A 12307-nucleotide genomic window follows, 5' to 3' on the forward strand; every position below is an offset into this window, starting at 1 on the left:
CATACTCACTCCACCTCTAGCCTTATGCCTGCACAAAGAACAATTAATGCATGAGGCACCTCTCCCCTTTTTAAAAAATAAATAACATTTCTCAGATGCATTTCCCTTATACTGATACCTCTTAAATTGCTTGGCGTGGGTTGCTGGTGACAATGAGTGATGGCTGCCACTGAAGCACAGAGTGGCTTCACCCTCACCATGGCCACTTTCCATTCACCAAGAAGTGGCCTAGGATGAAAGAACCCCATCATAAGAACATAAGAACATAAGAAATTGCCATGCTGGGTCAGACCAAGGGTCCATCAAGCCCAGCATCCTGTTTCCAACAGAGGCCAAAACCAGGCCACAAGAACCTGGCAATTACCCAACAAGACTATCCATGTCCAATTATCAACAAGACTATCCATGTCCCCAAAGGCCAGGGGCCCTTATGCCCTGCCAAAATCTGTCCCTCACTCTTGCAATTTATGCCCCTTTGACATTGTGTTCCCCGCAGAGCCCACCCCTCCCAATCATGCAGCCTGTACCTTGACAGAATGCAGTTTTCTGTCTCACAGCCTGCATCTGTCTCTCCAGCCTCTTTCCAACTAGTGAACATCCATCCCCTGTAATGTTGCAGCAAGCATGATGGAAAGCAAAGGAGATTGCTGTTGAATATGAAGGGTTAACGCTTGTTATCCAACTCCACCAGGGTTAATGTAATGATGTAATGGCCACCTCCAAACCAAAGGATCCAATCTCCTTATAATGAAAAAAAAAGTGTCCTTGACATGCCCATACTATTTAACCTTTTCATTTTTTAGTTAATGCACATGACAATATCATGGGCATGGTGACAGGAGAATGTTTTACCATATTAAATTATTACTGATTCACATGCTAAGAAGATTTTAGCTTGTTATGAATCCTCCTGTAACTGCTACAGGAGGCCTCTTACCTCTTTCCTGGAGGCCGCTCCGAAGCCGGGGTCTCGCCTATGAACTGCCCAGGATTTGCTCCAGGGCCTGGGAGGCCTTCGATGCCTGAGGCCTGCTCTCCTCTGCATGGACTTCCAGGTTTGGGCCACGCCCTTCTCTCTAGGGGCCAGCCCGCAACACTTCTCTTCAGTTATAGGGCCAGCCAGGTATGGCCCATCGGAACTCCGCCCATGGAGTTGCCTTGTTCCTGGGCTACAAAAGGACTTCCTCTGCATTCAGGCTTTACCGCGGCAAGGGGCTTGTCACCCCAAGGACTTCCTGTCTCCAGCTCCTGCCTGGCATTTCTGATTTTCATCCATGGATGTTCCGGTTCCGGTTCCGTGATGTCTTCAGTTCCACTTCGTGATGTCCAAATTCCTTGATGTTTTTTCCAAATGTTCATGATTCCTGATGTCTCCAAGATGTGCTGAGGTTTGCCTGTTCTGCTTCCCTTGTGGTCCGTGACCAGCCGTCCGGCTGTGTAGGGCACGTAGAGGAATAGTGTGGTCCGTGACCAGCTCCGTGGGTCCGCCCTGTGGTGGGCAGTGTAGGGCGCCTGAGGGACATTGCTTGCCTTGTTGCTTCTTTTCTCCTGCAGCCAACTCCTCCGGAGGGCCTTTGGCTTGCTACATTCCTGAACTGTGTCTTGAGTCCTTTCCTGAGTTTAGCTGCTTGCCCCGGACTTTGTCTCCAGTCGGCCACATCCAGTTCCGTGGTGGCTGGAGTTGCCTGCCGGTGGTTCTTTGCTGAGCACTGCCTGGACTCTTCCTGTCTCGGCCTCGAAGGGCCTTTGGCTTGCTACCTTCCTGAACTGTGTCTTGAGTCCTTTCCTGAGTTTAGCTGCTTGCCCCGGACTTTGTCTCCAGTCGGCCACATCCAGTTCCGTGGTGGCTGGAGTCGCTTGCTGGTGGTTCTTTGCTGAGTACTGCCTGGACTCTTAGATGTCGTCTGGGTCTCTTGGCACCGCTCCTGGTGGCGCCGATCTATGCGGCCTGCCAAGTCGATCAAGGCATTTAAGGACCTCGGTATCTCTCGCCCCACGAGCTTGTCCTTAATTCAGGGGCTCAGCCCCTGATAGAAAATGGTGTGGAGGCAGTCAGAGCCCCAGCCGAGCTCCGAGGAGAGGGCCCGAAAGTCAATGGTGTATTCCGCCAATGTCCTCGAGCCTTGACGTAACTGCAATAGTCTCGGGCCTGCCAAAACTTCTTGAGCTGGATCCCTGAAGTTTATTCGGAACAACTCCAAAAACTCCCTGAGGTTCCTTAGAATGGGATTGTCCCGCTCCCATAGGGGGGAAGCCCATTCTAGGGCCTTCCCTTCAAGAAGAGCCAGGATAAAGGTGGTCTTGGTGGCGTCATCTGGGAAGAGAGTGGCCTGCAGACGGAAGTGCATATTGCACTGGTTCATAAAACCCCTGCATGCCCGAGGTTCCCCGGAGAACCGAGGCAGTGTGGGCAGGCGGAAGACCGGCCGACCCCCAGAAGCCATAGGCGGGGAAGGCAGCGTAGGGTTCATGGGGCCCAACACATCAAAAACGCTGGTTTAAAACTCTGCACTGAGGAAACCAGGGCGTCCAGGGTTTTCTGCTGGTCCACCAGTCGTTGGACCATTCCTGGAATGGCCTGGCAGGTGGATGCCTCTGCCGGGTCCATGGACTTGGCAATCTGTTATGCTCAGGCTTGTGAACCCTTGGCCAATGGGAGGATGGTATACCTTTCGGAGGAACCATATGTTCTCTCGTCGGGTGGCGAAGCAGAGCAGGAGACGGGACCGGCTGACCCTGGGCACTAGAGACTGATGCGACTGCGGAGGCGGATGAAGAGACGAGAAGAGGAGCTGTGTCTTCACCAATGGAAGTCTGTGGTCCCCCCAGGAGGAGCCCATAGGGACCCAAGCCGCTGGGACTTAGGCAGACCTTTGTGAGGTCAGGGTGACGGTGCAAGGGCTGACTAGAGCTTCGCTCTGGAAGCCTGCGATCCCCCCGGGAGGAGCCTGTAGGGACCCGGGCCGCTGGGACTTAGGTGGGCCCTTGGAGACGGTAGTCTGGAAGGAGTCCTAGGTTGAATGCCAGAGGGTCGTTGCTCACCAGTCCGAGGTCACACAACAAAGGATCACCACTTGCTAGTCCGAAGTCACGTATCAGAGAATCACCGCTTGCCAATCCGAAGTCGTACCCCAGAGAATCACCATAGGCCAATCCGAAGTCATACACCAGAGAATCACCGTAGGCCAATCCAAAGTCAAGAACCGGGAACGTCAAGACGAATCAGGAACAAGATCCAAAGCTCAAGGAACTCACTGAAGCAAGCAGACTAGGCAGCGCTGAAGGACGTTGGCAAGTCACTGAATGAGCAGAGGAAGCTGCCTTTTATACTTCCCCTGCTCTAGCTGAAAGAGAACAGGTGAAGCCATGTAAAGGGATTAGGTCCCTTTAAATTTGTAGAGGAGGCACGGCCTTGCTCCTAAGGATGGCGGCGGCTATCTTGGATTTTGCCCCGCGGAGGAGAGACGCCGCTGGACGCCGCGAGGGGGGAGCAGGACGGCTCCCCCTGAAGCGAGCAGCACCGGAGGCCGCGCGGGAGCAATGGCCCGAATCGGAGCCCTCCCCCAGGGCTCCCGTGGCGAAGGAACGCCGCGGTCAAGGTAGGAGGCCACGGTCATGGGGCGCCACGGCTGCGGAACACAACACTCTGACAATTCGCTCATGTTGTCTGATAGCGAGCAGGAGGGGTTCAAGAGTTATAATGTATAACAGTGGTGATAAATAACATCCCTGCCTTGTTCCTCTACCTAAGCTAAAACTGTTAGAGTGAATTCATTGGCTAAAATTCTTCATTCTGGAGTACTGTACACTATGGATGTGAATCGGTACCAGAATCATTTTCGTATCATGTTCATAGAACCGCGGGAAATCCTCATTTCCCGTGGTTCTAACCACTTTTTTTTCGGCTGTGCCGAGCCAAAAAAAACCCCCCCCCCCGACCCTTTCAATCTAATTATTTAGAATCCCCCACCCTCCCAACCCCCCCCCCCCAAACTTTCCTAAATTACCTGGTGGTCCAGCGGGTGACCCGGGAGTGATCTCCTGCTCTCGGGCTGTCGGCTGCCAGTAAACAAAATAGCACCGATTGCCCTTACCATGTGACAGGGGCTATTGGTGCCATTGGCCAGCCTCTGTCACATGGTAGGAGCAATGGGCAGCCAGCGCCATCTTAAAAAATAGTGCGGGCATTTGTTTAAATGGAGGGGAGGGTGCTTCTCTCCTTCCATCCCTGAAAAGGGAATTTCACATTTATACACACACCCATATCCTTTCTCATCTATCTATATTCACACAAACATATCTTCTTCTCACTCTTAATACATATATAAATATAGCACATCTATCTCTATTATTTAGATGGCAAATTACTCTAGACACTACATTCAAGCAGCTTCGGGTAGCCTTTTATTTATCTGACTGGAGCAGATCTTTTTCTTGATTCCAGCAAATTCAGTGCTCTGTTCTGTTCTGTTCTGTTCAGGCCCGGCGTGAGTTTTAGGCAGGACCAACTGATCACCTATGGCATTGGAAGTGTGCAGGGTGGCGAAGGGAGATGGAAGGCAGTCATTTTTCAAACGCACGCAGGAAGAGTAAGGGCGGCAGCAGCGCGCCAATGGAGGTTCGTCGAGTGGGAGAGGAGTTATCGGTTGGTAGGGATGGAAGTACGTGATTTGGCGGCTCAGGGTAGGGCAGAGGAGAGAAAGAGAGAGAGAGTGATGTCACTGCCTAGAGCAGCTGCAGACCCTGGCACCGGCACTGGTTCTGATGAACATATGAATCCCTTGCTTGTATCCCAGCATTCTATATTCTATGTGTGGCAGGAGGCTTTCACTCATTCCTAGAGCTTGAAACAGGAAGAGTTGTTCTAGAATCCTATTGCTTCTATGATTTCAGTGTAGAAAGTACTCTAATGATTACAGAAATTGTGTTAAATGGTGCCTGCATTTGCAATACAGTGGTTGCACAATAAAGATGTCTTAAGCTACTGTCACAAAAACCTGAAGAGAATATGGTAAAATTATATTACTGCACAATTCAACTCAGTAGTTAATTTCCTTTTTAAAGTGGATGGGATTTAGTTTAGTGATCCTCTGGTATAGTCTTTTCCACATACTGTTTATAATAAGAGAAAGAGGGAGAGAGAGAAGTTAAACAGTTAAGGAGGATCCATGTGAGTCTTTTCTTTAACCAAAAAGGTTTCCAGTTTGGGTGGATCATCAAAAGATTTAGAGCTTTTATTGTATGTCACCTTCATTTGCGCTGGGTATTGTAATCCATATTGTGCTCCCAATTGTTTTAAGAGAGGCCTTAATTTTAGAAATTGTGTGTAGTGGATTGCAGTTGTTTTGGCTAAGTCGAGGACAAAAAAGATTTTTTTAGGTCGGGCTAAGCCAATATTTCAAGTGCTTGTGGCTACTGCAATACTTTAAAAAATATTGGCCTAGGAAATTTAGCCTTTGAAGGCCACCGTAAAGGAATGTGATAGGTACACTCAACCTCAAACGGTCTCTCAAATGACAGACACAGTTCCTGAGGCACTATAGATTCAATAAAGTGCCTGATGTTTGTTTTCTCTGCCCTCTGGCACACCCAAGAGGTGGATATTGCTTCTGCTTCCTTGGTTCATGAGATCATCTTTCATTGCTCGCAAGGTGGTTAGCGCTGCAGAGTGGCAGCGCACTGTATCAGGAACTTCAGGTCGGCCATCTGCAATTCACATTTACCAACTGCCACTTGTAGTGCAGTAAACTGATTTGTAAGGCACTCTAAATCTAACTTAATGTCTATGATTGTCTTAAAGATTTGCTGCATTAGATTTTTAATTCCTTGTAATTCAAGTAGCATGTTTTCCCCCATAACGGATTCTGCTTCTGCTCTGATCTTTTCAGGTATTGGGGGGTCTTCTTGAAGTCGCTTGACACCCGAGGAAGCTCCTTGGTTATCAACTTTTGAACCTTTATCAGACATACTGAAATGCTAAAGCTTCAACATTTGCTGGTGCTGGAGCACATAAGAGGTTACATTTTAAAGTGACATAACTCAAGTCTTATACTTTATGTTTGAGACTTGAATTTAGATTGTGTCTCTCCAGGGACACACACACATACACACACACACACACATTCATTTCATCATGTCTCATAGGTATTTGAGGTGGTTCCTGTGGCTTAAGTGGTGCAACTGCTGATGATGCAACTGGAAGATCCAACCGGCCAACCACCAAACATCTTTTCTCTTTGTCATGGGACTGGAGTGCCAGGCTGGAGTCAAGATACATCCTCACAGGAGCAGTAAAGGACTGCAGGGCAGGAAGAGTGCTGGTCTTCTGTTTATTTATTTATTTAAACTCTTTTATATACTGCCTATACAATTTAGATAGGTCTAAAGCGGTTTACATAGGGCAACATACATAATCATAAAACGAGCCAAAAATATAGATAAAAAAAACAAGGCGATAAATCAGGTAAAATTAAAATGCACAATAAATAAAAGAATAGTAAAAGCTAAAGTACAAGGTAAGAGGACAAAGGAGCAATTAAGTCATCATGCCTAAAGCTTGTTGAATGCAGCAGAGTACAAATATGTTTTTATTAAAGCCTTTTTGAACTCTATTGTGTTTGATAAGAGTCGGAGCGAATCTGGGATCGAGTTCCATAATATGGGGCCTGCCACAGAAAAGGCACTTTTCTTAGTTTATTTATTTATTTATTTATTTATTTATTTGTTTGTTTGAATTCTTTTATATACCGACATTCGTTTAGTAACATCAGATCGGTTTACATTCAGTTAGATCTAGCCTCACTGTCTTAATGGTCAGGACTTAAGGTGCAAGTAGTTTTTGTTAATAGAGCATAGGTGACGTGGGGGCTGATATAACCATAGTGAGAAAGATAGCCAAACTATTGAGGGATTGTGTATTAGATTATGAATAATTGACAAAACCTTATGTTGGATACGTTGACGTATTGGGAGCCAGTGAAGTGATTAAAGAGCAGGGGTGATGTGATCTCTGCAATTTGTGTTAGTAACAGCAGCTTTTTTAATCAGTTGAAGCGGACGTAGGGTGGTATCCGGAAGTCCTAGGTAAAGTGAGATTCAATATTCTATGCCTGTTAAAATTAAGGTTTGTAATACAAAGTGAAAGTCATTAGGATAAAGGAGAGTTTTTAGTCTTTTTAGTAAATGGATTTTGTAAAATGAACCGTTTACCACAGAGGAGATATTGGCAGAAATTGATAGGTTTGAATCTAAGGTAATTCCTAGGTTACATGCGCTGTTTGAAATAGGAATGGTTCAGTTTTCCAAGGTATATTCTGAAGGAGGGGCACAGGCCAAGTTGGGGATAGTAGACAGATATATTATTTCAGTTTTTGAAGCATTCAATTTGACAATTGTGAGATAACCATGTATTTATAGTTTTGACATATGGATTCACTAGGGATAATGTATCAGACCAAGAGGAAGTATATGGTATGAAGAACTGTATATCATCAGTAGGGATGTGAATCGGGCTTTGGACGATTGAAAATATCGTACGATATTTTCAAAATCGTCAGAAATCGGGGGCTCCCCAAAACGATAGGAAAACCCCACGATATTGTTCGTAGGGGTTCTCTTATCATTTTGGGGGAGGGCGAGAAAAATGGCACACAAAAATAACCCCTAAACCCACCCCAAACCTTTAAAACAAATCCCTTAGCTTCCCCCACCCTCCCGACCCCCCAAAAAACATTTTACAGGTACCTGGTGGTCCAGTGGGGGTCCCGGGAGTGATCTCCTGCTCCCGGGCCGTTGGCTGCCACTAATAAAAATGGCGCCGATGGCCTTTGCCCTTACCATGTGACAGGATATCCGTGCCATTGGCCGGCCCCTGTCACATGGAGGGAGCACTGGATGGCTGGCGCCATCTTTAAAAATGCAATACACGCTATCTACCTTGGGAAATGAAGCTGCTGTACTGCGCAGGCGCAGGCGGGAGCACACGTCAGGCACAGAGGGACCAACATGGCGCTGGGAGGAGCAGCAATGGCGGACCGGTAGCGATATCGGGCATGGTGGTGTCGGCCGGCCGAACTTCAACACCTGGGAGGAGCTGCGGCGGCGATCTGGTACGGCTCACATGCACGACAGGGAGGGATCCTCGCTGACCTTGCATCTTCGGGAGCGGGCTGCACAAAACCGCACAAGAGGGAGAGGGACGGGGGGGGGGGGGGGGATGAACTGGAAGGGCATTGCAAGCGGGAGGGGATCTGAGACAGGGAAGCAGATTCAGAGAGGGTGTGCTGTCACTGATGAAAGGGTAGGGAGTAGGCAGGGAGAGGTGACAGTGAGGGGAAGGAGAATGAAGGGGGTGGTGAGTGTCAGGGGAGAGACACAGAGGGGAGAGCTGAGTGTGAGGGGTGAGAGTTGGAGTGGGGACAGGGGAGTGAAGGGGGGGTTAATGACCAAAGGGGGAGGGGTGAGTGTGAGGGGAGAGAGTTGGAGTGGGGACAGGGGAGGAAAGGGGGGGTGAGTGACCAAGGGGAAGGACGATGTGTGACTGAGGTATATGAGCAAGGGGAAGGGGGAGGGGGGAAAAGAACCTGACTCTGCCACTGCAACGCATGGCGGGCCACCACTAGTATATTTATAAATGATCTGGAAAAGGGAACAACAAGTGAGGTGATTATATTTGCAGATGACAAAATTATTCAGAGTTGTTAAATCATAAGTAGATTTTGATAAATTGTAGGAGGATCTTGCAAACCTAGAAGACTGGGCATGCAAATAGGAGATGAAATTTAATGAAACTGCTCGAGGCGCACCCTTTTACCTCCTGCTTCGCCGCCCTGCTCTTCCCCCCTCGGCTCGGTCGGCCCTCCCCGCGCGGTCGGCCTATCGGGGCCAGGGGAGGTGGACCGGAGACAAGCCTCTCGCGAGGCCTCCGAGGCAACACAAATTTAAAGAAAAAAAAATAAAAAACCCAGCGGCGTCAAAGCGGACGGCAGAAGGAAGCAGGAACCGGTAAGCCCTCCCTGGAAGCCCTGACGCCTCCCCAGAGCCCTTTAAAGGGCTGAAACTGCTTGAGGCGTCGCGCGCCTAAGGAGCGTGACAAAGGGGCCTGCCCCTTTGTGCGCTCCTTCGTGCGCTCCAGCACACTGTACTAGAAGACACACTCGCTACCTCCTTCTATTACTCCACCCGTTCTTTCACCCAAGCACTCCACCTCAGCTCTCCTCAAGCAGTCGTCCAGCCACTCCTACACCCAACATTCTTCTAGCAATTGCCCAGTCACTCCAGCATCCAGCATTCTTCCAGCAATCTTCCAGTCACTCCAGCATCCAGCATTCTTCTAGCAATCTTCCAGTCACGCCAGCATCCAGCATTCTTCCAGCAATCTTCCAGTCACTCCAGCATCCAGCATTCTTCCAGCAATCTTCTAGTCACTCCAGCATCCAGCATTCCTCCAGCAATCTTCTAGTCACGCCAGCATCCAGCATTCTTCCAGCAATCTTCCAGTCACTCCAGCATCCAGCATTCTTCCAGCAATCTTCCAGTCACTCCAGCATCCAGCATTCTTCCAGCAATCTTCCAGTCACTCCAGCATCCAGCATTCTTCCAGCAATCTTCTAGTCACTCCAGCATCCAGCATTCTTCCAGCAATCTTCTAGTCACTCCAGCATCCAGCATTCTTCCAGCAATCTTCCACTCACTCCAGCATCCAGCACTCATCAAGCCACTCCAACACCCAGCAGTCATCCAACAATCTTCTCCACCAGCAACTTCTTCCAAAAAGACAGCATGCTACAAACTTTCCCCATACCGATTATCCCTCGCTTACAGAGCTAAAACACCCGTGCTCAATCTACGCTCAAAGAGATCCCTGATTCCAATCATGATCTCCCCTCTAACACAATTCCTAGGCTTATCGTTAATCACCTTAACCCTTTTCAACTCGCAGTCGCTTTCAAAAAAATCCCACATGCTCAACGACCACCTCCTGGACACCCAACTGGACATTTGTGCCATTATCGAAACATGGCTGAAAAACACAGACACCGCCATAATTAACCAACTGCCAATACAACAATATGACATCTTCTCTATACCCAGACCTAAAAAAAGAGGGGGTGGAATAATGTTAATAGCAAAAAAAGAACTGAGACTGTCCCAGCAAGCCTTCAAATCGACGACCAAATTAGAAATCGGACTATTCAAATCCTCCCAGCTTCAAATCTGCCTTATTTACGCCCCCCCGGGGCTCCTAGAATCTGACCCTTCTCCACTCATCGAAATCATAGCCAAACACATCAACACTAACTCACCTGCTATCATTTTAGGAGATTTCAACCTCCATGTTGACTCCCCCACCCCATCATCTAATTGCGAAGCCCTTCTCTCATCACTCCAGGCTATGGGATTCAAACAAATTATAAACAATCCCACACACAAGGCAGGCCACACGCTTGACCTGATATTCACTAACGAAACCATCTCGCCCATCTCCCCACCTTCTTGCACCCCCATCCCCTGGTCAGATCACTCGATGATAACTACAAAATTATCTATAAAACAAAAACTGACCCCTATTGCTACTAAATCCTCGATCCAGTTCAGGAAACCTTGTTCCATGGACACTCTCAACAACAGCCTGGCCAAAGACCTAATTAAACTGGACCTCTCCGATGCTGATACCGCTATTAACTCCTGGCAAACTATTACACACTCAGTAGCAAACAGAATCTGCCCCGTAGCTTCAAAAGTTATCAACCCAGCCCGCACGAACAAAAAACCCTGGTTCTCAACTGAATTAAGAAAACTCAAACAAGATCTACAACACAAAGAACAATGCTGGCGGAAAGATTCCTCCCCTTCCTCACTGGCTTCTTACAAAACTGCAATGAGCCACTATAGGACATCCATTACCTGCACCAAACGAGATTTCTACGCCAAAAAAATACACGGCTTCTTATATGACCCAAAAACTCTGTTCTCATATGTTGCTGCCCTTACCACACCTATGCCCCTTACCATCCCAGAAGAAGAAGCCCAAAACAAATCCACAAAGTTGGCTATCTTCTTTGATAACAAAATCAAAAACCTACTTGCCCCCTGGCATCAACTAACACTTCTCCAAACCCTTCACAACCACTAAGCCTCGCAACCACTAACCCTCCTCCAACTATCCACAGACCGACACTAGAAACTCTTGAACAGACATCCTCCCTGGAAATAGAATCAATAATCAAGAAAATGAAACCTTCCTCACATCCATTGGACCAAATACCGACCAAACTCCTTCTCACCATCCCTAACACCATTGCAAAACCGCTGGCAGACATCATAAATTGCTCCCTCAATCAAGGATCGGTCCCGGACTCCTTAAAAATTGCTTCACTGAAACCCTTACTAAAAAAACCCAACCTGGATCCAGCCAACCCTGTAAACTTCCGCCCCATTGCAAACCTACCTTTTATAGCCAAGCTAATGGAAAAGCTCGTCAACATCCGACTCACAGACTACCTTGACTCCCACAATATTCTATACCCTTCTCAATTCGGATTCAGGAAACGCCTAAACACAGAATCCCTCCTTCTCTCTCTAACGGACAACATCCTGATGGGCCTTGACAAGGGACAATCATACCTTCTAGCCCTACTCGACATTTCTGCGGCGTTCGACACGGTAAACCACTCTATCCTCATCAACCGTTTAATGGAAATAGGCATATCTGGTTCTGCACTGCTCTGGTTCACATCCTTTCTGAACAACAGGCACTACAAAGTCAAAATAAATGACAAAGAATCCCACTCCATTCCATCAAACCAAGGAGTACCTCAGGGTTCCTCACTTTCCCCTACCCTGTTCAATATATATCTACTCCCTTTATGCCAGCTGCTCAATAGCCTCAACCTCACCCATTTTATATACGCGGACGATGTGCAAATCATAATTCCCATATCGGACCCCATCTCCTCTACTCTAAATTTCTGGAACAACTGCTTACACGCCATCAACCTTCTTCTCTCGAGTCTCAACCTGGTCCTAAATACGTCCAAAACGGAACTCCTGGTTATCGCCCCTAGTGATAACAACCCCTTCGCCAATAATGCATTCATCCCAATAGCAAGCCAGGTCAGAGACCTTGGGGCCACCCTTGACTCTAGAATGAATTTCAAAAAATTCATTAACGCTACAACTAAAGAATGCGGTACGATAAGACCTGGTCTTGAGCATCGGTATAGTAAAAGAAATTAAATAAATAAATAAAATAAATAATGTGGACACGTGCACAATGATGCACATAGGGAAAAATAACCCATACTGT

The sequence above is a fragment of the Rhinatrema bivittatum genome, chromosome 3 (assembly GCF_901001135.1).
Source record: "Rhinatrema bivittatum chromosome 3, aRhiBiv1.1, whole genome shotgun sequence".
Lineage (NCBI taxonomy): Eukaryota > Metazoa > Chordata > Amphibia > Gymnophiona > Rhinatrematidae > Rhinatrema > Rhinatrema bivittatum.